At 40.9% G+C, this 24,412-nt stretch overlaps 1 protein-coding gene across 2 annotated transcripts in view; it reads left to right on the plus strand.

The window, feature by feature from the left end:
• The first annotated feature begins 21,504 nt into the window (after nucleotides 1–21,504).
• The window catches only part of PHLDB1 (pleckstrin homology like domain family B member 1), a 180,905-nt gene continuing 177,997 nt past the window's right edge, over nucleotides 21,505–24,412 (plus strand). The window contains exon 1 of one of the 2 annotated variants that reach the window (XM_089678601.1): nucleotides 21,505–21,579. The gene's annotated coding sequence lies outside the window, so the exon portion shown is untranslated. Of the gene's footprint in view, nucleotides 21,580–22,616; nucleotides 22,673–24,412 lie in introns of those variants that run through there. The other variant, XM_089678602.1, reaches the window with a different exon arrangement.

Genomic DNA, 24,412 nt, shown 5'->3' on the forward strand with positions numbered 1-24,412 from the left:
AAAGTATTTATGCATGTTAGGCCAGAAACAAATACTGCATGAATCAGGCCCTGGTCTTATTGACTCCCAAGTGACCTGCTGGGAAACCTTTGTGCACAAACTTCAACAACTGTTCTTTAAATTGAATAAGTACAATGACCTGCCTTTTGACCATTTCTGTTTCACTGTCTTTTGTGACCAGATCTTCCCCATAAAGCTTTTCATTGTCACAGTAAACCTTTTTTTGTTCTCTCATAGCAGGCAGGCTGAAAGCTAAATGTCTGTGGTCCTCTAGACTTGAGTAAGTCTGCAGTGCTTGCTCAAAGGCTACACAAGTCCCAGCCAATTGTCCAGTCACAAACAAGGACAGCAGCTGAGGCTTGCTAGAGAATATATAATTAATCACTTGCCCTCCAGAGGATTTACCGCCCTTCCTAACCAGGCCATTTTTTGAGGTCGGTGCTGCGTTACTTTAACTGGCAATTGCGCTGTCATGCAACGCTGCGCCCAAATGGAATTTAATACCTTTTTTCCCACAAATTGAGCTTTCTTTCAGTGGTATTTGATCGCCTGTGCGGTTTTTGTTTTTTGTGCTATGAAAAACAAAAAACACCGACAATTTTGAGAAAAAAAACTATATTTTGGACTTTTTTCTATTAAACATGTCCAGTAAAAAAAATTAAAAAAATTAAATTTCATCATAAATTTAGACCAAAATGTATTCTGCTACATGTCCTTTTTTTCCCACAAATTGAGCTTTCTCTTTGTGGTATTTGATCGCCTGTGCGTTTTTTTTTTTGCGCTATAAAAAAAAAATCTGACAGTTTTGAGAAAAAAACAATATTTTTGACTTTTTGCTATTAAACATGTCCAGTAAAAAAATTTTAAAAATCAAATTTCGTCATAAATTTAGGCCAAAATGTATTCTGCTACATGTCTTTGCTAAAAAAAAATCCCAATACGTGTAAATTAATTGGTTTACGTGAAAGTTGTTTACAAATGGCGGTATATATACTGGGATTTTTAATTTTTTTAATTTATACTTGTAATGGCGGTGATCAGCGACTGATAGCAGGACTGCGGGACTGCAGCGGGCATTCTGACACTGGGGGGAAGTGACTTGGTGTCACTGACATCCCCAGTGACACCAATACAGTGATCAGTGCTAAAAAAAAAAAGCACTGACACTGTACTAATGGCACTGGGCAAGAAGGGGTTAACATGAGGGGCGATCAAATGGTTAACTGTGTGCTGTGCTTCACTGTAAGCACACTGCTTTGCATGGCTGCGCTCTGCAGCCATAGGCTGACAGGGAGGAGAACCATTTGTTTACAAACAGTTCTCCTCCCCATCGGAGATGCTCGGCAATCACCAGGTGCCGGCGAGTAATCACCAGCCGGGACCTGGTGATTGATAGCCGTGGCCGCGCACGACCCTTCCCGGATGTGCAAAAAGACATATATATATATACCACGTTCCAAATTATTATGCAAATTCTATTTAAGTGTCACAAAGATGCCTTATTTTGTTTTTCAGTTTAACTCATGGATGGCATTGTGTGTCATGGCTCTTTTGATCACTGAAAACAATCTCGGACACCTGTGATAATTAGATTGGCCGGAGAGCCCAATTTAAGGAAAAACTACTAAAGGAGGGTGTTCCACATTATTAAGCAGAGCACCATTTTCAATCAATATGGGGAAGAAAAAGGATCTCTCTGCTACCGAAAAGAGTGAAATAGTTCAATTCCTTGAACGAGGTATGAAAACATTAGATATTTCACGAACACTTAAGCGTGATCATCGCACTATTAAGAGATTTGTGGCTGATTCAGAGCACAGACGGGTTGGTGCAGATAAAGGCACATTGAGGAAGATTTCTGCCAGATCCATGCATCGGATCAAGAGTGCAGCTGCTAAAATACCATTACATAGCAGCAAACAGATATTTGAAGCTGCTGGTGCCTCTGGAGTCCCACGGACATCAAGGTGTAGAGTCCTCCAGAATCTTGCAACTGTGCATAAACCTTCTATTCGGCCACCACTAACCAATGCTCACAAGCAGAAATGGCTGCATTGGGCAGAAAATACATGAAGACTAATTTTCAAACAGTCCTGTTCACTGATGAGTGCCGTGCAACCCTGGATGGTCCAGATGGATAGAGTAGTGGATGGTTGGTGGACGGCCACTCTGTTCCAACAAGGCTGCGATGTCAGCAAGGCGGTGGTGGAGTCATGTTTTGGGCCGGAATCATGGGAACAGAGCGGGTCGGCCCCTTTAGAGCCCCCGAAGGTGTAAAGATGACCTCTGCAAGTATGTGGAGTTTATGACTGACCACTTTCTTCCCTGGTACAGAAGGAAGAACTATGCTTTCCGTAATAAAATCATCTTCATGCATGACAATGCACCATCTCATGCTGCAAAGAATACCTCTGCATCAATGGCTGTTATGGGGATAAAAGGAGAGAAAGTCATGGTGTGGCATCCATCCTCTCCTGACCTCAATCCTATTGAGAACCTTTGGAGCATCCTCAAGCAAAAGATCTATGAGGGTGGGAGGAAGTTTACATCCAAACAGCAGCTCTGGGAGGCTATTCTGACATCTTGCAAACAAATTCAAGCAGAAACTGTCCAAAAACTCACAAGTTCAATGGATGCAAGACTTGTGAAGCTGCTATCAAATAAGGGGTCCTATGTTACAATGTAACGTGACCTGTTAAAATGTTTAAAAAGTTAAAATGTTGTTAAAAGTTTGATTGAAATAGCTTTTGATTTCAGTAAATATGCTGCAAACGCAACAAATGACAATTTTCAGTTCTTTACAACCTATAAAGTGTTTTGAAACTTACTGTGCGTAATAATTTGGAACAGTGCATTGTAAGTGTTTTATGTTTAACAAAAATATTGTTATCATTAGGAGGTTTGTTCAATAAAATGTAAATTGTACTCTTAATAGTTGATAACATGAGAATTATGCTGACTGCTATTTACATCAATTATTTAGGTAAATGAGAAAAATATAATTTGCATAATAATTTGGAACACGGTGTATGTGATTTTGCGCACCCGTGCTGCCCTGTAGCAGTATTTCTGCTATTGGGCGGTCGGAAAGTGGTTAAAGAACTCTGCGCTATCTGTCAAAAAAGCACTTATTTTTGCAAATTAAAAGAAATTTAGCAGTTTAATTTCATGTTTTGTCGGTTTAATATTTTCTGGTGTATTTCAAAATTTTTATGTATTTTTTTTGGGGGGGGGGAAAGTGTTAAAAAAAAATTGTGTTAAAATAAATAGAAACAATTAAAAAATGTAAAAGCACCTTCATTCCTCCTGTACATGCATGCAAATGTAAATGTGTGTAGGTCAACCTGGGGTGCCTTGAGGTTTCTTCAGTGGTGCCTTGGCAAAATGTCTACAAATTGCCCAAAACTTGTATACAAACCAGTGGGTGGAACAAGCCTGACTTTTAGTTACACAAAGCCATAGGTGTTCATTGTGCACTATTATGACCTTCTAGCCGCCAGCGTCCTGACAACCAGTGATATCATCAATTGATAAGGAAGATGTCGGCTGCCTGCACATCATCCTAGTTTGACCCTCCCCTGCCCCTTTCCGTCAGTGCTGGGGTCACATTAGCTCAGTAATGGAGAAAAACTGAGGGAGAAGAGAAACATTGGAATAGTTTTTCACATTTTAGAATAGGGTGCCCTTTTAAAATTATGGACAGTCTATAGGCACCCCATTTTAGAATGGGGTGCCTTGGGACTGTCCATAATTATAAAGGGTGCCTCGGGACTGTCCATAATTTTAAAGGGTGCCTTGACCGAAAAAAGGTTGAGAAACACTGGTGTAGGTCATATACAGTTGCAAGAAAAAGTATGTGAACCCTTTGGGATTACGTGGAGTTTTGCATGAATTGGGCATAAAATGTGCTCTGAATATCATCTAAGTCACAACAATAGAAGAACACAGTCTGCTGAACATAATACTACACAAACATTAGATGTTGCCATGGTTTAATTGCACATAACATGTAAACATTCACAGTGCAGGGAGGAAAAAGCATGTGAGGCCCTAGCTTAATGACTTCTCCCAGAGCTAATTGGAGCCAGGAGTGAGCCAACCTTGACTCCAATCAGTGTGATGATATTGGATGTGTTGCTGACAGCTGTCCTGCCCTTAAAAAACACACACCTGTTTTGGGTTTACTGGTTTCAAGAAGCACTGTCTACAAATGGAGAAAGTTTAGCACTGTTGCTACTCTCCCTAGGTGAGGTCGTCCTGTAAAAATGACTGCAAGAGCACAGCGCAGAATGCTGCATGAGGTAAAGAAGAATCCCAGAGTGTCAGCTAAAGACCTACAGAAATCTCACCAGAACACACAACACTATGTGTGGAGAAAAAAAGGCACAGCACACCAACATTAAAACCTCATCCCCACTGTAAAACATGGCGGAGGGAGCATCATGGTTTGGGGCTGCTTTGCTGCCTCAGGGCCTGGGCGGATTGTTGTCATTGATGGGAAAATGAATTCCAGAGTTTATCAAGACATTTTGCAGAAAAACGTACGACCATCTGTCCGCCAACTGAAGCTCCGCAGAGGATGGGTGATGCAACAGGACAATGACCCAAAGCATACAAGTAATTCAACAAAACAATGGCTGCAACAGCACAGAATACGCCTTCTGGAGTGGCCCAGTCAGAGTCCTGACCTCAACCCGATTGAAATGCTGTGGCATGACCTTAAGAGAGCGATTCACACCAGACATCCCAAGAATATTGCTACACTGAAACAGTTTTGTGAAGAGGAGTGGTCCAAAATTACTCCAGATCGTTGTGCAGGTCTGATCTGCAACTGCAGGAAACGTTTGGTTGAGGTTATTGCTGCCAAAGGAGGGTCAACCAGTTATTAAGTCCAAAGGTTCACATACTTTTTCCTCCCTGCACTGGGAATGTTTACATGTTATGTGCAATTAAACCATGGTAACATCTAATGTTTGTGTAGTATTATGTTCAGCAGACTGTGTTCTTCTATTGTTGTGACTTAGATGACGTTCAGAGCACATTTTATGCCCAATTCATGCAAAACTCCATGTAATCCCAAGGGGTTCACATACTTTTTCTTGCAACTGTATGTTTATGTGAATAGCATTGGTGAAACACATGTGAGGTATCACCACAAACATTGGCATGAAAGCAATCATTCTAGAATCATAATTAATGGCTAGCTCTAAATTGATAACCTGTAAAGGCTTTTAAAATGTCAAAATGAAGAATTTTAGGTACCATAGTTTTGCCATTTTAAAAAACAATTTTGAATCATGACATATTTGGTATCTGTTTACTTGGCACAACCTTTTTTTATATATTTTACCAAAAATTGAGTATTATATTGTGTTTATGCTCACTAAAATTCTTTTAAGTGTATTTTTTCCTGAATAAATAAGTTAAACAGCTGTGTGAATATTCCTCAACAACTGCAACCATTTTATTGTCCAGGGCCTCTGTTTTCAGAAAATATATAATGTTTTGCGGTTCTAAGTAATTTTCTAGCACAAAAAAATGCTGATTTTAACATTTGTGTGAAAAATTAAAAAAATACTCCAGATGTACAGTGGTAAAAATAGGGTAACTTTCTTTAAAGATGCATTGAGTTCTTTCATTTCAGAGCATTTGGAGATTCGGTATAATGAGTCTAAAATACTATTTTAATGGTAAAAAAAGAGAAATGGTGCAAAAATACTGCACATGTACAGAAAAGATAATACAAAAACAGACAATTAACAACAGTAAAATAAATAGGATTGAAAGTAAAAAGTACCTAACAAAGTTAGACAAGACTGGGTTTCATGTAGAGTAAATTGTTTGCAGAGTAAGTCCAATCTGATGTATTAAAGTGAATGGCTCCCATAAATGACTCTTTACACTAGCACTGAGAGCAGGCGTTTGAGGGATGTTTTTAATGCTTCTCAAACGCCTATGAATATGATACTATGGACAACACACAGTGATGTTCACATTATCAAAACATGAAGCGTTAGTATCGTGTCACTTCAAAATTAAAGCCTCATTTTGAGTGTGGAGGAATTTAAAGCCTTTCGGTGCCTCCCACTCAAGTCTATGGTGACGCTCCACAAACGCGCTGGCAGGCATTTGCAGTGCGGTTGCAGCACGTTAATAACATTACAGTTTATTATAGGCATTTGTGGTGAGGTTTTAACACTTATAGAACGCTTATAAAATGCTTCAGAACTGCACGTAGGGCATTTTAGGAACATTTTTAATGCTTGTAAAATGCCAGTCTAATACCCATACTAAAGCTCATTAACGCATGTCTAGCGCCCATACTAATTCTATAGGAACGCTTGTTTAGAGTTAGAAATGTAGTCAAGCCCTTTGCATTCTGTCAACGTTTTGATGATATCGAGAACTATTGAGCTGCAGATGTAGCCATCATGTCTGGTTCCTAAAGAGAGACTAAATATGATATAAAGCCTATGCATATTTTGCCTAGAAGATTTAATAACTTTTATTAGCCTTGAGCTCCTATAATTGAGGCGTAATTGGTATCTGATTGGTGTTTGTCTTGATTATGTGTAAATTTGGGACTTGAAATGTTTGAAAGTGCAGTTTCAGGTGAAATGAAACCAGACTTACAATGTGTATTGCTTCTAGATCAATTTGAATATTATAGAGAGCCCCAAGTGCGGCCCCCCACATTTCCAGAGTCCCACGCAATAGCAGTGAATTTCTTCAGTTCAACTTCCAGAAATTTTGGTCCTGCTGCCTTTCTTGTAGCATATTACAATGCACAATGAAGAAGTTGGAGTACAATTGGTGTTAGTGATTGCAATAATATCCCCCAGCATTGCTGTCAGTAGATGAAATAACGCCTAACATTGGTGTCAGTGGATACAATAATAACACCCAATATTGGAGCCAGTGATGCAATATTAACCACCAGCATTGGTGTCAGTAGATGAAATAACCCCTAACATTGGTTTCAGTGGATACAATAATAACCCCCAATATTGGAGCCAGTGATGCAATATTAACCCCAAGCATTGGTGTCAGTGGTAGGAGCGGACTGACAACTCATGGGGCCCCCGGGCAATAGGGGATAACTGGGCCCCTGTGTCCTTGCCCAAACTCAAAAAAGCCTATGAATAAGGTACCAGGGGCATCTCATGGGGCCCCCTACTGGCAGTGCCTGAGTCTCCAAATGGTCAGTCCACCCCTGGTCAGTGGATACATTATTAACTCCCAGCACTAGTGTCAGTGGATGCAAAAATAACCCCCAACATTGGTGTCGTGGATGCAAAAATAACCACCAACATCAGTGTCATTGGACACAATAACGCCAACATTGGTGTCAGAACACGCAATAATAGCTATCAACATTGCTGTCAGGGGATGCAATATTAACACCAGGATTGGTGTCAGATCTATAAACCCCCTCCACCCCCACATTGGTGGTCACTGGCAGTGAAATTTAATCCCCTACCCCACTTGCATTGATAATCACTGACAGTAAAATTTAACCCCCATCTATTGGTGGTCAGTTCAGTGAAACCTACCCCTCCCCCCCCAAATCCCCCGCTGCATTGGTGGTCATGGCAGGGAACCCCCCCAATGAGATAACTTTGCCCACAGTACAGGTTGTCTTTTAGTGCTGGTTGCTGGAGCACAGAGAGTGTTCCAGCACCAAGAACCCTCTGCCACTCTGCTCTTTATATAGTGCCCATTAGCCTGTGAGCCATACAGAGAGGGCCAGCAGACTGCATGCAGCATGTGTGTTGGGCACCAGGGTTATAGATTATTTTTTACAGCCATTTATGGCCTGGTTCACTGACTTTTGCAAATTCAAGCTAAGATATTTATGCATTCCATTTAAGCTAATCCACTTTCTGGCAATTTGTCTTGAGCTGGTTGTTCTATATTTATATAAAATGTGCCACCTCTCCACCGCAGACAGAAAACTTAAATCTGGCATTTCTGGCACTGCCCTGTGTATTTTAGAGAAATTAGGGTGGCACTGTGTTCAGTACACCTCCCCATTCTCCCCCACTTGGCTTGGTGTTCTCCACACCTCATTATCATCACAGTTGGCACTTCACCACTGACCATCAGTGAACTGTGTAATGGTTGTGTGCATTAGGCACATGGAAGCTGTAGGCGACATCCATCTTTTTCAGATCTCAGTCATTTTTGTCATGAGCCCAGTGATCTTACCCCCTCCCTCCTTTTCCAATCCATGGAATTCATAGCCTTAACTTTTAGCATACTTCAAAAGAGCCTATTATCTCAACTTAGGGACAGCAGACATCAGCACACAAGCCTTTGTCAGAGCTGTACACAGCAATTGAAGTCCTGGCAGGATGTCTGTTAATTTCTGTCGACCATAAAAATTCTGCAGATTAACACTTCCTCCCGACCTACTGTAAAGCTATGGCAAAATCCTTCAGTTCTGTCACCTATGGTTTGTAGGGAAATTAAAGCACTGGGAATACATAGTGTGCCATACAATGTCTACCTAGAAGCAGTCAGACATGGGGTGATCTCTCTGAGACCTCTGCCCAATTGACAACAAAATCCACACACAGTTCATAAAATCAAACAGGACCAAGACACATTAATATTAAGAATATATTTGAATGGGGAATATCATACTGAACAACTCAAGGTCATACATGACTAAGCATGCACATACAGAGGGTGAGATAGCAGTCTCCTACCTCCTGGGTGACAGGCCCATCCTAAATGCCCTGTGTTTGGTATCCTGGACATGAAATATAATGCTGAACAATAATCTTCAAGTTCGCAGACTGTAAACGATAGGTATTCAGAAATATGAATAATTATAGGAAACTGTATTTGGGACTTGGTCATAAATGTGGTGACCTCCCAGCCACCACCCTTTAAACCTGATGATTGGTCAGATGGTCTCTGTCAACACCCATATGATACCCCACAAAAGGGAATGTCAGGACCTCTCTCATTTAAAATCAAACCAAGGAACACCTAACTGGACTTGTAAAAGCCACTGTACCATCTTTGCTTATCCATTGGAATCTGAAAACCAGGACATTGTTAAGTGTTCTTCATTTTCAACCCCTTTTTTTCCCTCTGTTGCCTTGTTGTCTCTATTTCTTTGTAACATCTAGTTTTCTGTAAATATTTTATTTATACCATTTTGACCTTTTGATTATTAAACCCTATTTTAAAAAGTGTTGAAATTGTCTCTAAGGCTTTTATTTTTTGTAATTCCTGTATTTTTTCACACATCAAATGAAGTGCAAACAAATGATCTTTTACAGATGGGTTGTCAGGTAATAAACTCACATATGGGTAAGGCATTACTGTAGAGCAGTAACCAGTAACAGATAAACAGTGAAAAAATCACCAAATCAGACATTAGGTTCCAATGGAACAAGGCCCCAAGTTCCAGGATATATTACATAGGTACTCAACTCAACTCAAAGGATTAACTGGGGAAACCAGGACATCATATTCCTCTGTAGCTTATATACATTGGTGACTCTAAAGACAGACCTGAGAGGTAGAGAAAGATGAGCAGAATCGTCCCTCTCCCAGTCCAGAGTACTCCTGGATTAACTCACGGGGGGCAGTTCATTAGGTGTACATCAGTACACACAAAATAATTCCAAGGACACCGTGGGGTTTATTTACTAAAGCTGGAGAGTCCAAAATCAGACTCCCTTCTGCATAGAAACCAATCAGCTTCTAACCTCAGCTTGTTCAATGAAGCTTTGGCAATGAAACCTGGAAGCTGATTGGTTTCTATGCAGAAGTGAGTCTGATTTTGCACTCTCCAGCTTTAGTAAATAAACCCCTGTGTGTCTGTGTAGGATTCTTCTGTATTGCGCAAAGTGGCTTTAAATTCCTCCATATCTCAGAGAACATTAACTCTAGCAAACCAAAGAGCCTTCAAGGGTGGATCAGTGTTGCTCTAGTAGAGCGGAATACACGCCTTAGCTGCGTAAAGGAGTTGGATCATCAGGGAGGATTTGTACTTGTTGATAGGTCTCTCCATTAAGTGCAACAGGCAGACTGTCGGTTTATCGTGAAAATCCACCGCAGTAAGCTGTTTTATAACTGAGGTCACATCACGCTAGAACGACTGAATTCCCATGCACAAGAAAGGGAGACGTGTTGTCTTCTCCAGGGTGCATGAGGATAGCATAAAGGAGGGAGAGTGCAATGGCTGAACCAGGTCAGTGTCAAGGAGTGCCAGTGCAATAAGTTCTCCTTAAGCTTAGAAAGGAGAAGTTCAAAGTTTGCCGAGCAAAGTTTGGCAGGGTCTGGGGTAAGTAATAAAGGAAAAATAAAAAAAGGGTTCGAAAGTCAACTCGCCAGCCAGCTTGCCAACAACCAAATTAATCTGTCTAACAGTATGCATTAAAAACAGAGGTTTAGTTAGCACACATTTGCAAATACTGTACATATGCAAGCCACAGAGCCACATCACGGCACCCTGATATTCTGTGGTCCTAACTCTACAAATTTGAGAGTCCCCATAGTAGAGGCACATGCATTTAAAGGATAGACCAAGGGCAGGTGCACATCAGGGAGCCCACCCCTCTTAAAGGTACAGGAGTGCAAAGAACACCCAGCATATAGCACAATGGCAGCTAGGGAGCCCAGTGCACTCACTCACCTTAAAAACAACAGTAAAGTAAAACATGGCACCCACCCCGGTCTAAAAACTGGCTTATGAAGCAAGGACTACGTGAACCAGGCAACGCATGTCAGTAATAAAGGAAAAATAAAAAAAGGGTTCGAAACTCAACTCGCCAGCCAGCTTGCCAACAACCAAATTAACCTAACAGTATGCATTAAAAACAGGGGTTTAGTTAGCAAACATTTTCAAATACATACGTAAGCCACAGAACCACATCACGGCACCCTGATATTCTGTGGTCCTAACTCTACAAATTTTAGAGTCCCCATAGTAGAGGCACATGCATTTAAAGGATAGGGTCTGGGGTAATGTTTGTCTCTAAGTATCCAATCGCTTTGTGTGCACATTTAAAGGGGAAAGAGGATCGTAAGCTACAGACCGTCTCCGGGTCCACAGAAATGTTTAGCGGTGACAATTTGTCCACAATGATTCTAAAATGAGACAACTTCCTGTATTCCTTCAAGAAGCGGAGGAGATACGGTAAAGAGATAAGTGGATCGGTGACAAAGAAAATTAAATCGTCGGTGAAGGCTGCCACCTTGTGCATCCCAGAGGACTTCTGATAACTTAATATGTTAGGGTTAGCATGAATCTTGCATAAAAAGGGCTCAAGTGTAAAGATGAAAATGATGAGGGAGAGAGGACACCCCTGTCTTGTCCCATTCGAGATCGGAAAGAAGTGAGATCTGGTCTCGTTGACTTTGACAGCAGCAGTGGGTGAGGAATAAAGGGCCAAAATCCATCGCAACATGGAAGGTCTGAGGCCTATATGCTCCATGGTCGTCCAGATAAAGGACCAGTGGACTCTATCAAACACTTTAAGAATGAAGTCCTAGATGTCCTGGTGGCGTGGATCAGAATAAGGACACAGATCGTGTTGTCACAGGGTTGACGCATGGGTACAAAGCCCACCTGGTCCTTATGGATCAGATGAGTAATGTGAGGGAGCAATCTAGTAGCCAAGAGTCCCCTTGGCAGTCGCCAAATGTAGCCTTGTTCTACATTTGAATAGTGACATCAGTGCTAAACTTATGCAGGAATTTTTGGGCAGAAGTTCTCAGGATCATTGAAAGGATTTTGCCAAAAATGAAAATCCTACTTTGGGGAATGCCTTTAATTTAAAGTAAAGTTCTTTGCAGACTTCTTGCAAAAGCAAACCTGAGAGGAACTGAGATATATAAATGCATGCTGCACACAAATTGTGTTCCTAAAGCCCCCACCTGTAAGGTATCAATAATGAATTCAGTATCATTTTTAGTGAAGTGAAGGTTTCTTTTAAAGCACAGTTCACATAATTACCCTGGAAACACACTAGCTTTGTTTAATGTTTAAAGTGTTACTAAACCCCGGACCCTGCATTTACTATATCCTGTCTTCCACAGTACACAGAACATGGAAATGCAATTAATTTAGTAAATATAATCTGCTAAATACCTTTTCTCATCAGCAGCATATAACAGTGTTGTGACATCTATCAGTGTCTGCTGGAGAACTGGATAATTTTGTAGAAGGAGTTTTCATTCTTCTCTGACTGTCCTATGAGACTGCATGACCCCTGACCCTGTGTCTGGACAGTGCTGATTGGTCCTGTGCTGATGACATGCACCCTCCTAGAAAACAAAAACGCTCTAACAATACTCACTAAACAGAGCATGTGCAGAATTGCCACTGCTGCTCTGTACTATGGCAGATGGATTGGGGACAGTAAAAAAAAGGGGAGGATCAGAGAAGACAGGATCAAACAGCATTTTTACACAATGCAGAGGATTAACCCCTTGGATTCTACAGTGAATATAACAAGCATGCTTTAGGCCTGGATCACACCTATTCGTGTTGCATTCTGCTATGGGAAAAAAAGTCCTTGACCCTTACCAAAAAATGCAGCGGCTGAAAATGCATATATGTGAACGTGTCCCATAGGAAACCATGTTAAGTGTTTCTGCAAAAAATGCATAAGTGTGGTGGTTACCGGTGAAGGAACAGCCCTTGATTCTGTGCCTTTCCCTTTCCTTCACACTAGGTATCTGGGACAGACTTTCCAAACCTAACAACTTCAAATCTCCCCATCATCCCTTTGCAATAAACAGTTCACACCGGGCCTCGCCCCCAGTGTATTTGAATGGTGGACTAACAAAGGTCTCATACGTATAGCTGATCTATATGATCTCAGGGGAATCCTGTCGAAACAAGTTTTGATAAAGAAATACAATATGCCTGAAACTGAATTTTATAGAAATGCCCAGATTACACACTTCTTGCAAACTCTGGCTCGCAGATCCAACATTGTCACCATGTTCTCTATGGAACACTTATATCATAAATCCGAGCTCATATTTCAGAAATGTATGCCATTTTATCTTGTGTCCTGGAAAAACTAGGATACATGCAGAAATGGGAAATGGACCTCCAGGAAACTTTTGAGTTGGAGGAATGGCATTTAATGGCCCAGGCAGCTTCCCAGTCCCTATTGAACACCTCAATTATTGAAGCAAATTATAAAGTACTATTAGGGTGATACATGGTACCAGCTAGATTGACCGCCTATGTCCTGGGTGTGTCTCCTTTATGTTTCAGGGGGTGTGGTCAGGAAGGTACAGCCTACCACATATAGTGGAAATCTCCTAAAGTGAGGCACTTTTGGATTAGCGTTTACAATTTAATCTCTACCCTCACTCAGGTCAACCTGATCAAATCTCCAAAGCACATTTTATTGGGCTGCAAGGTAGAGGAGGCGTCCAAACACCAAAGGCGATTCATTACTTTCATATTTGTTTCAGCCAAAATTACTATTGCTAGGAACTGGAAATCAGCTATTCTACCTTTCGACTAACTCAAACATAAACTTTTATGGATAATGAATAACGAGCGATTATCAGCGATCTTAAATGACAAAATGAAAATCTTTGAAAAGATGTAGGATCCATGGGTCAAATATCTAACAGGCGACCCTCGGACGTTGTCAGATTGAAAATACCTTAAGTCAGAAGTGAGCAAGAGTGAGGAGTCTCTAAGCCCCTTCTTACCTCATTTATTTCTCTTCTTTTTCTTTTCCCTATCCAGACTTTTAGACCTCTTAATATTGCTATAGCCGTATTATAACAAACTCTGGGTTAATGACTATGTTTGTGCCACTTAGGGTGTGATCCCCTTATCTAAGGGGGAGGGTAGTTGGCATTGACGGGCACATATAGCGATTATTGCGCTTACAAGGTGAACATTATCTCTTATTATCAGGTAATAAATACTATGCCTTTATCTTTCTCTACCTCATTTAAGGGGTATCACCCCGAGGTAGTAGATAACCTGCGTTTAATTGACCCCTAATGGAGTCCTGTATTGAATATGTGTGTGGGGCTCCTTCACACCCACAAAGAGTGTAAATATTCTATATATTGGTGGTACATACCTTCTGATTTTAAAAACTAACTCTATTCACAATGCCTTAATACCGTGTATCTGTACTTTTTATAGCTATTATATTGTCATGGTGTATTGATTTTTGGAAATGTACTTTTCCTTGTCTTGTGTAAAACTTTTCAATAAACATATTGGAAATTAAAAATGCATAGGTCTGAAGCAGGTCTGACTGCATCTACAGACTGATTTTCTCTTGTGGGATTAGTAACACTTTAAGCCCAACTACTTGTAGCACTACCCCCTTAGGAGTCGCTGAGTTTTGGGTGCCCCTATAGTCCTGCACAGCCAGGCAACACACATTTTCTTCAACACTTGCACACTGGAGACAGTAAACAGTCCTTGAGTTTTTTTTGTTGTTGTTGTTTTATTAAGGGGTATTAAACTTGGATGGGGTTGAGGGGTGTGTGGGATGCCCAAGAAACTGTGAACATGAGGACAAATCTTCTTAGCAACTGTGTACAAGTCCATAGTCATACAGTCTCTCCTTGAAGAGCTATCCAGCCCTTCTGGTCTACTACCTCAGACCCCAGATGAATCCTTCTCTGCACCCAGTTGCTGAGGGAATCCCTGAGCAAGGGGACCCAGAAATTGTCGCTGTAATAGAGCATCCCCAGACAAGGAGATAGTTGCATTTGCCACCTGACTGCCCTCTTCACCTTATCCAGCCCAGGGGGTGCAGGATTACTAACTCAGTCCTCTCCTGTAAGCTTGTTGAGTTGGTGGCTGCGTTCAGGCCTTATGCTGGGCTATCTCTTTCCCTGCTTTCCAGGCTGTACTTTCTCAGGGGGCGGTTGAGGCTGAGAGATCCTCCTTCCCAGATCATGCCTGTAGGTAGGCCCCTCCCTGGGCCCCCTCCCAGGCTCCACACTCGAGCCTTCTCACTTCATCTTCCACCCAACACTACCCGCTTCCTGATCAGGCTCTCCCGTACTTAAGGGCTGCCCTGACCTTATGCCAAGCCTCCTGCTTGGGGATTGGTGAGAGTTCCCTGAGTATGCAAATCAGCCCCTCCTCACCCCCACCCACTGCCTTCTAGAATCATCTCAAGAATCTAGAGCAGGGGGAGGTATCATGGAACTGACCTGCAGAGTTCTCAGCCCTGACTTAAAGTTACCTGTCTGACTCATCCCAGGCTGACTCATCCCAGGCTGCTATTCAGCCTCTAACTAAAATCCTAGCACGTTCCCCCTGGTTAACTAGAGGGGCGCTGCAGACTGTAAAACATTTGTTTAAGTTTTGAACAAAGATGGAAATGGTCCCTACTATGGAGATTTCCCTTCACTTGTTTTTCTTCATCATTTGGAGATGAAGTTGAATGAATACTGTTCAATAAGAACCCAAGCAGCAATAAAACAACCTTTTTGTAGAGCGTAGAAGGGTTAGAACCCATGTCAGGTTTTATGTCCCCATTAGGGAGATTCCTCTTGTTTACAGTTTCAGATACAATACATGTGTTACAGCATCAATAAAAAAACTGATAGTTCCAACCCTTAATTTTTTTAACGGAAAAAAATATTGTTTGTAGTTGATCTTATCTTGACTTTTAATTTTGTTTTTCTTATTATTATTTTTTTAAATGTATAAATGTTTTATATCCATTTTTTCCACATTTATCTGAAAACATTTTGGTTGTAGTTAGGTTTTAGTTGTGACTTTTAGTTGAATTTTTTAGGTTTATTAAATATTGCTTTATATCCATTTTTCAGTCTACGTAAAATCTTTCATAATAAAGATAACATATAGGGCCTGTTCAAACATAAACAGACAGCTGCCACACAGTAAGCCATTGCAGTTTGCCATGTTCTGGCTGCAGTGAGCCAGCGGTAGGGCATTGTGTGGAGTGCAGGTTCAGAACATCACACAGCTCCTTTTTATTTTTTTTTAACAAACTTTATTTAAAGTGCACAAAAGTCACACTTCATCCATGTCACTATACAGTAGCACAGTGCACTGCACTGCTGTACAGTGACATGTCCAGTGGGTTGCATTAAAATTTCAGCATGTCCATATTTTATTAAGAACAAAGGAACACAGCGCCTCTAAATCTGTACTGTAGTAGTATTTAACCACTTGAGCTCCAGAGGATTTACCCCCCTTAATGACCAGGCCTCTTTTTGCTTCTCGGCACTGCACTAATTCAACTGATAATTGCGCGGTCATGCAATGCTGTACCCAAACGAAATTTATGTCCTTTTTTTCACACAAATAGAGCTTTCCTTCGGTTTAATTTGATCACCTGTGTGCTTTTTATTTTTCACGCTATAAACAAAAAAAGGCCAAAAATTTTGAAGAAAAACAATATTTTTTACTTTCAGCTATAAAAAATATATAGTAAACTCAAAGTTAGTTATAAATATAGGCCAAAATGTATTCTGCTACATGTTTTTGGTAAAAAAAATCCCAATAAGTGTATATTGATTGCTTTGTGTGAAAGTTATAGCGTCTACAAACTATGGTATAAATACTGCAATTTATGCCATTTTTCTGCTATACAGCGCTGCGCTAGTTTAACGGACAATTGCGCGGTCATGCAATACGGTACATAAATGAAATTCACATCCTTTTTTTCCCCACAAATTGAGCTTTCTTTCGGTGGTATTTGATCGCCTGTGTGGTTTTTATTTTTGGCGCTATAAAAAAAAAGGCTGACAATTTTGAGGAAAAAAAAACTATATTTTGGACTTTTTGCTATAAAACATGTCCAGTAAAAAAAAAATGCAAAAATCAAATTTAGTCATAAATTTCTGCCAAGATGCATTCTGCGACATGTCTTTGCTAAAAAAAAAACCAATACGTGTAAATTAATTGGTTTACGTGAAAGTTATAGCGTTTACAAATGGCAGGAAAGATACTGGGATTTTTAGGGTTTTTTTTCTACTAATAATGGCGGCGATCAGCGAATTATGGCGGCGATCAGGGACTTATGGGAGCGACCAGCGACTTATGGCGGGACTGCAGCGGACATTCTGACATTGGGGGGTACTGACTTGGGGTCACTGACATCCCCAAAAACACTAATACAGTGATCAGTGCAAAAAAAAAAACACTGACACTGTACTAATGGCAATGGGGAGGAAGGGGTGAACTTTATTTTGCAGGGAAAGGTTATAGGAGTGAGGGGGAGTGTTTTACTAGGGGGCGGGGGTGTGTGCTGCACGGGACAAGGCTGATCGAGAAAGAGAAACTCTTCTTTCTCGATCAGCTCATCCTCGAGCTGACAGGGAAGTGACAGACAGCACAGCTACTGCAGCTGTGCTGTCTGTCACTGTTTGCCGCCGATCGCCGGGAAACAGCCGCTAAGGAACGGCTGTGACCCGGCGACTCACATCTGCGGCGGTGATCGGCGGGACAGATAGGGCGGCGGCGCGCCTCCCGCGCGCCCCCTATTTGTTTACAAAACACACGTTTTAAAACGTGGTTTTGCCTGCGAGTGCCACCCTGCCGTCGTATATCTACAGTAGCTGGGCGGCATGCGGTTAATAGAAAGATAAATAGTAACTCACATTTTAGAAACTAAAAGCAGGCTCAAGTGGTGAAGAGGTAAAACGTCTTATGCCAGATGTTTTGGGTGACTGTATCAGAAAGAGATAGCATAGGTCCTCCAGCAGATGATGCTATGTATGTGTAGCATGGGTGGTGAAGCATGGCAGAGTCTCCGAGATGTCCGAGGTCGGTCACATTTGGCGTCTGACCTCTTAAATGAGCAACGCGTTTCTGAGCATGCATGGGACGAGGTTCGTCCGGCGCGCTCTTTCATCAGGCCTGTCTTCTGCATCACCAAGCATCTAGTCATTCCATATCCTCCATGTCTACACCTCACTACTACATGTATGCACATCCAGCATATGACCATCATTAGACTAATGGTGGATCACATGATAACCCAGATATCGCCATGCCCCTCCATAAATCCATTGTATTGCTGTAGTTACCACAGACCATGCAATTTTATTTACCAACCAATTTTTGCTCTCTGACACCCCCTACTGTCTACTCTATATGAAGCACCCACAACATATCACTATTCCCCTGCATAGGATTATCCCCCACCAATAAAACACCATAATTTTCATAATTCTCTCATATACAACTACGTATACATTCTTACATATATTTCCTTTTATAGAGACACCAATTTTTATCATATTTATTTACCAGTTTCCCATTAGAGTGCTTTTTTTCCCCACCCCCCTCTCCCTACCTTTTTTTTTATCTAAACCCCCCCCCTTTTTTTTAATTAACGTCTTTGTCAAACATGCTTTTTATATATACATATATGTCCCCCCTTCCCCCCCTCCTCTTCTTTTTGTTTTTACTTTTGTTTTATCCATACATAATTTCCCCCCCCCCCTTTTTCCTTCCAAAGACCATATCACTGTTGACAATAAGAATTAATTATCTCTGTGCATTATATGATTTCATGTTTTATGCTTTCATGTCAAGCCCGAGTGCTTTCGTTTTTTAATTGTTATCACATGTATTGCCAGTGTCAGTGTATTATCCTCTGGCTCATGGATAGCTCTCTGGCCGATTGATCCCTGCCTATTTTCCCCACCCCCAGTCCTGTCCATCATCAGCTCACTGTCTGCAAAGGCTCTCCCACCTGCCAGCTCCTCCCTGCCTGATGATTGAGCGTGCCGGACGACACTCGTCCCACGCATGCTCAGAAACGCGTCGCACATTGATGATGATGCCGAACGTGACCGACCTCAGACATCTTGGAGACTCTGCCAGGCTTCACCACCCATGCTACACATACATAGCACCATCTGCTGGCGGACTTAGGCTATCACCTTCTGGTAAAGTCATCCAAAACATCTGGCACAAGACATTTTACCTCTTCACCACTTGAGCCTGCTTTTAATTTCTAAGATGTGAGTCACTACTTATCTTTTTATTAAATACTACTACAGTACACACTTAGAGGCGCTGTGTTCCTTTTACCGCAGAGTACGCTTCGCTCCATCACAGCTTGCCCTCAGTGCCTACTGGACTATCCCTGCCCTTTGGAACTTCACTCCACCTACTTGGATTACCACACCATGCGTCTGTCCTGTCATTCTCCTTTTACCACATTTTATTGCACATCACTGCAACACAGTTGCAGTTGCTGCATTTCAGTATGAAATGAAAGCTTAGAAAACAAACAGTTCCCTGATGAAGTCACATGACCCTGTGAAGAACCACTGTACAGAAATTGTATCTGTTTGTGAAAAGGATTGAGTATACACTTAAGCTTGTTAAGTACCTTTTCAATTATTGTACATGTGAGTACCTTTTCAATTATGGGACTGAACGTAAGAGAAAGAGCTGGGGAGAGTGTCTTAAAGGGGAAACACCCAGAACAATCCATGAAGGAATTGGATTGCAAATTCAGCATATGGAAGGAGCCACAGAGTGCATTAAAGGTCCACTTAAAGGGGACGCAAGACGTATATGACCTTACATGTTATTTAAAGTCATAGATCCCTGGTGAGGGCAAAACTAGTGATGGTGATACACAAAAGTGTGAAAAGGTGTCAAGCACTATCTGGGTTTATTCAAAGATGCACAATATGAGTTTTTTTTAGAGACTTTTAATTTGTATTCTTATGCATGTTTTTTTTTATTTGATTATATTAAAAAAAAGGTTTTGGTGCAATTTTGAAGGCAAAGGGACACTTTTGATATATGATAATCTATCATATCTGAATCTGAAATAAGTGCTACACTGTTTGTAAGACATAGAAAATAATTGTTATCTGTGTGTCCTAGAGGTGACCTGCATTTTCCAGTGCAAAAAATTGCCCATCACCGCACTTGTGTGACTTGGCCCTTACAGTGTATATCTGGGAAAAAAAATTTTTTTTAAATTTTGGATACAGTGGGGAATAGCTTATAGTGGACACAGTGGGGACCCTCTGTCAGGTTTTGAATGCTGTCTGTGTCCCCATTGGGAAGAGTCAACCCTCTTTTTTTGTCCTGGTGACCCTTGACACTGAGAAAGGATATGAGGGGAAATTCAAAATTTTAGAGTTGTCCACAGAACATGTAATAAGTAGAAATTACCTGTTCCAGGCGCAACTGTCTAAATGGGAAATATCCCTCACTTTTCCAGTTTTCCTCTTCCATCCTGTTATGTTCTTTTAACCCTTCCCTACTCTACAGTTGCAAGAAAAAGTATGTGAACCCCTTGGGATTACGTGGAGTTTTGCATGAATTGGGCATAAAATGTGCTCTGAACGTCATCTAAGTCATAACAATAGAAGAACACAGTCTGCTGAACATAATACTACACAAACATTAGATGTTGCCATGATTTAATTGCACATAACATGTAAACATTCACAGTGCAGGGAAAAAAAAAGTATGTGAACCTTTGGACTTAATAACTGGTTGACCCTCCTTTGGGAGCAATAACCTCAACCAAACATTTCCTGTAGTTGCAGATCAGACCTGCACAACGATCTGGAGTCATTTTGGACCACTCCTCTTCACAAAACTGTTTCAGTGTAGCAATATTCTTGGGATGTCTGGTGTGAATCGCTCTCCTAAGGTCATGCCACAGCATTTCAATCGGGTTGAGGTCAGGACTCTGACTGGGCCACTCCAGAAGGCGTATTCTGTGCTGTTGCAGCCATTGTTTTGTTGAATTACCCAATTCATGCAAAACTCCACGTAATCCCAAGGAGTTCACATACTTTTTCTTGCAACTGTATTCAAAACAAAAAAAAGTTATCTAAGATGACAGCACAGAAGAGCAGAGAAGCTTGCTTTGCAGCTCCTCTTGTCTAATTGAGACCTCAGACTGTCTGATCAGGGATTAGTCTGATTCCAGGGCTGCACCAACTGGCTTCTTTCAACACAACTGGACATTACTTCTGCTAAAGAGGTGCAAAGGAGACTAAAGCTGGATCTGACCACCTAATATTAATATACAATATTTCAAGTTTTTCCTACAAAAAATAGATAATAAATGTTTTATTTCTCAGCCCTGACCGTAAGAAATAGAGGAATAAAATATGTACAAAATCTCATTTCTTTGAACTAGAAGGGAAGAGAAACTTCTAACAAGGACCTAGGGAACAATGGAAACCTGACATTGGTTCCAACCCTCCCTGACTCCATCCCAGTCATTTTAAGCAGGAATAATCTGGCCATCCTCATATCACAAGATGTTAATCTTCATACTTCTAGTTGTTGGAAGTGGAAAGGGCAGAGAGTGTTTATTCTCTGGCTGCAGAATAAGCTGCTCCTTGTTCTTGAGTAGCAGAGAGGACAGGGCGGGCTCTCAGCCCCTTCTTCTCGCTTGCTATTGGTAACGGAAGTTAGGCCAGCTGTAGGAGGGACATGCCCCCACAACCCTGATCTGACAGTGAGTCTTCTGTCTGCTTGCAGCTGGCTGCATCTCACAACTGGATACTTCGCAGACGTGGTACAAGGAGGAGGAGGGAGGGGGGGAGGGGGGACGAAGGAGAAGCTGCATATCTGGAGTTTATGGAAAGGTAAGAGGTACTGCTTCACATTACAATGTATACATGTGAGATCCACAAACTACCATTTGTTCATTATTTTTGAAGAATACTCCTTTTTCTCTGTAGGTGATTAGTGTGACATTGTAGGATTGCTGGAATAGCTCAGTTTTTAATGTGATGCCTATTCTTGTGCGTGTGCCTATTATATACATCTGTCTAGTATGGTGTTATGTATTCAGAGATGGGTGGGTGTCATGCAGAATATTCAGTGTAGAAGGGGCTCCTGTTTTTCGGTGGTCCCATATTGTCTTCTTGGTTTGCTTTGGGGGAAAAGTTTAACTTTAAAAAGTCAAAGTCCATTCTTCTTCAGAAAGCAAATCCCTTTGTCCTTCTTTCTGCCTCAATGGTGACTCTTTAAGGTCTGATGTATAGAGTTCTAGTAATAAAAGTACTATAGAACATGGGATCCATTACACTGAACTTGTCATCTAGATTCTACATTGTTGGATTGGCTATTTGTGATGTTACTATAAGGAAAATTAGAGGTAAAAAAAAGTAGATAATTTGCCTACAAATTCTTCACGGTCTGTATAAGTGGAGGCATGATAGGGGCGTAATGTACTTTGTATTAGGTGTCCCTCTTTTCCATCTTAGAAAGTTGGGAGGTCTGTGTCATCTAGACTCTATTGGATTATCTATTTTTTATGCTGGCAAAATGAATTAGTGGTGAAAAAAATATAAGGGGACAGTTTTGCCTACAAATTCTTCACGCTCTGTATAAGTGGAGGCGTGATAGGGGTGTGCTGTACTTTGTGTTAGAAGGTATCCTTCTTCTCCATCATAGAAAGTTGGGAGGTATGTGTCAGCTCTGTCCTCCGCCCACATTCCTCATCCAGATTTATGAGCACAGTTACAGCCACTGAGACTATGAAGTCCATCATTATCTTCTTCTAAAATATATGTTGTAGAGCAGAAGTTAAAGGAGAAGTGCACTTTTCTATAACAAAGGAGCATTGTCCAGCCCCTGGCCTCTGCTGCAATAAACTGAATATAGGAGTGTTCCTCTGTGCAGAGGAAATGTCTTACTGCTGATTGAGGATGGGATCTGACCAGAGTGAATCTTGTAAGTATGTCAGATCAAAGTTCACTTTGCAGGGTACAGAATGCCATTACTTTATAGTAGCATATTTTATGTTGGTGCATGTCATGCAAATCTTTCACATCTCTGGTCAAATATTTTGGCAATGGATGGCCTGTTTTGACCAGTGTTTGCAATAAATGATTTATCAGAAAAGTAGATACTAAATCTGGGAAATGATTAGGATATTAATGATGATGGACCCAGTGAAGTTCAGAACAATGGAAATATACTGCTCGTATAAATGATGCATCTATCGCGTATGTTTCTTTGCTTGCTGAAGAACTCGGGGGGGGGGGGGTAAAAGTTTACTGTTAGTCTTCAAGCACATCGGCATATGAAAAATTCTCCAAATATGCTACCAGAAGTTGGCAGAAAAAAATGCCTCTACTGTCATGTTGTTCTGAGCATATAAGCATGTATGTATGCACGTATATGCATACATATACAGGTGAAACTCAAAAAATTAGAATATAATGCAAAAGTTCATTTATTGCAACTTAAAAGGTGAAACTAATATATGAGACTCATTACATGCAAAGCAAGATAGTTCAAGCCGTGATTTGTCATAATTGTGATGATTATGGCTTACAGCTCATGAAAACCCCAAATCCACAATCTCAGAAAATTAGAAAATTACATGCAATCAATAAAACAAGGATTGTACATAGAACAATATTGGACCTCTGAAAAGTATAAGCATGCATATGTACTCAGTACTTGGTTTGGGCCCCTTTTGCAGCAATTACTGCCTCAATGCGGCGTGGCATGGAAGCTATCAGCCTGTGGCGACATTTAAATCATGTTACTTCACTTGAAGTAGCACAATTTCAAAGCCACAGACTTGGTGCGATTTCATATGAGGCTTGCCTGACATCTGTGCGACTTCATGTACAGATGTCAATGCAAGTTGCATCTGAAATCGGCAAAAATAGCGCAGGAGCTATTTTCAAAATTGGTGCGACTATGATGGATTTGAACGGTTCCATTGTTGACAATAGGGTGCGACTTGTCATGTGATTTAGAACTGTCAAATCGCTTGACAAGTCGCACCTGTATAAACCTGGGCTTAAATACGCCTATAAACAGCCTAATGCAAAACCATCTTCTAACTTCAGCTTGTTCAATTAAGCTTTGACAATAAAACTTGGAAGCTGACTGATTTTTAAGCAGAGTTGCACCAGATTTTGCACTTTCCAATTTTTGTAAATCTTCCCCGATGTGCATATACATATTAGATAACCTAGAGCTGCTCTCAGAGGCATAAAAACAAACCCCAGACACCTCTAACAGCAGCATTTTTTTCTTCATGATTTTTTTCTTGCCCATAGTCCTTCATTTGACAGAACTGTTCCTTGTTTTGAACCTAATGCCTTTTTTCTCTTCAGTTGTCCCTCTTTTTGGTCTGATGTATAGACCTCTATAAACAAAATGTACAATTTAACTACCAAAACTTTTATACTGCATTAAACATTTAACTCATCCGCTATGTTATTATCTTTAAAATGCCAGTATGAAGAAAAGATTGTGGTAAAAAAAAACACTTGTGGGTTTAACCAATCATTTTTTGCTTAATAATTCTCTGTGATCAGTCCCTCTTTCTTATCTAAGAATGGTAGGAGGTACCTTGTTAAATGAAATCCATTGTCCTATTGCTGCAAGTAATATGCTTTAGACTGTGCTGCATTCCAACCGCATTCCACAAGCACATACAGTGCACCCAGA

Source organism: Staurois parvus, unplaced genomic scaffold, assembly GCF_062004578.1.
Source record: "Staurois parvus isolate SC_StPar_1 unplaced genomic scaffold, SC_StPar_1.0 ptg000207l, whole genome shotgun sequence".
NCBI classification, from domain to species: Eukaryota; Metazoa; Chordata; class Amphibia; order Anura; family Ranidae; genus Staurois; species Staurois parvus.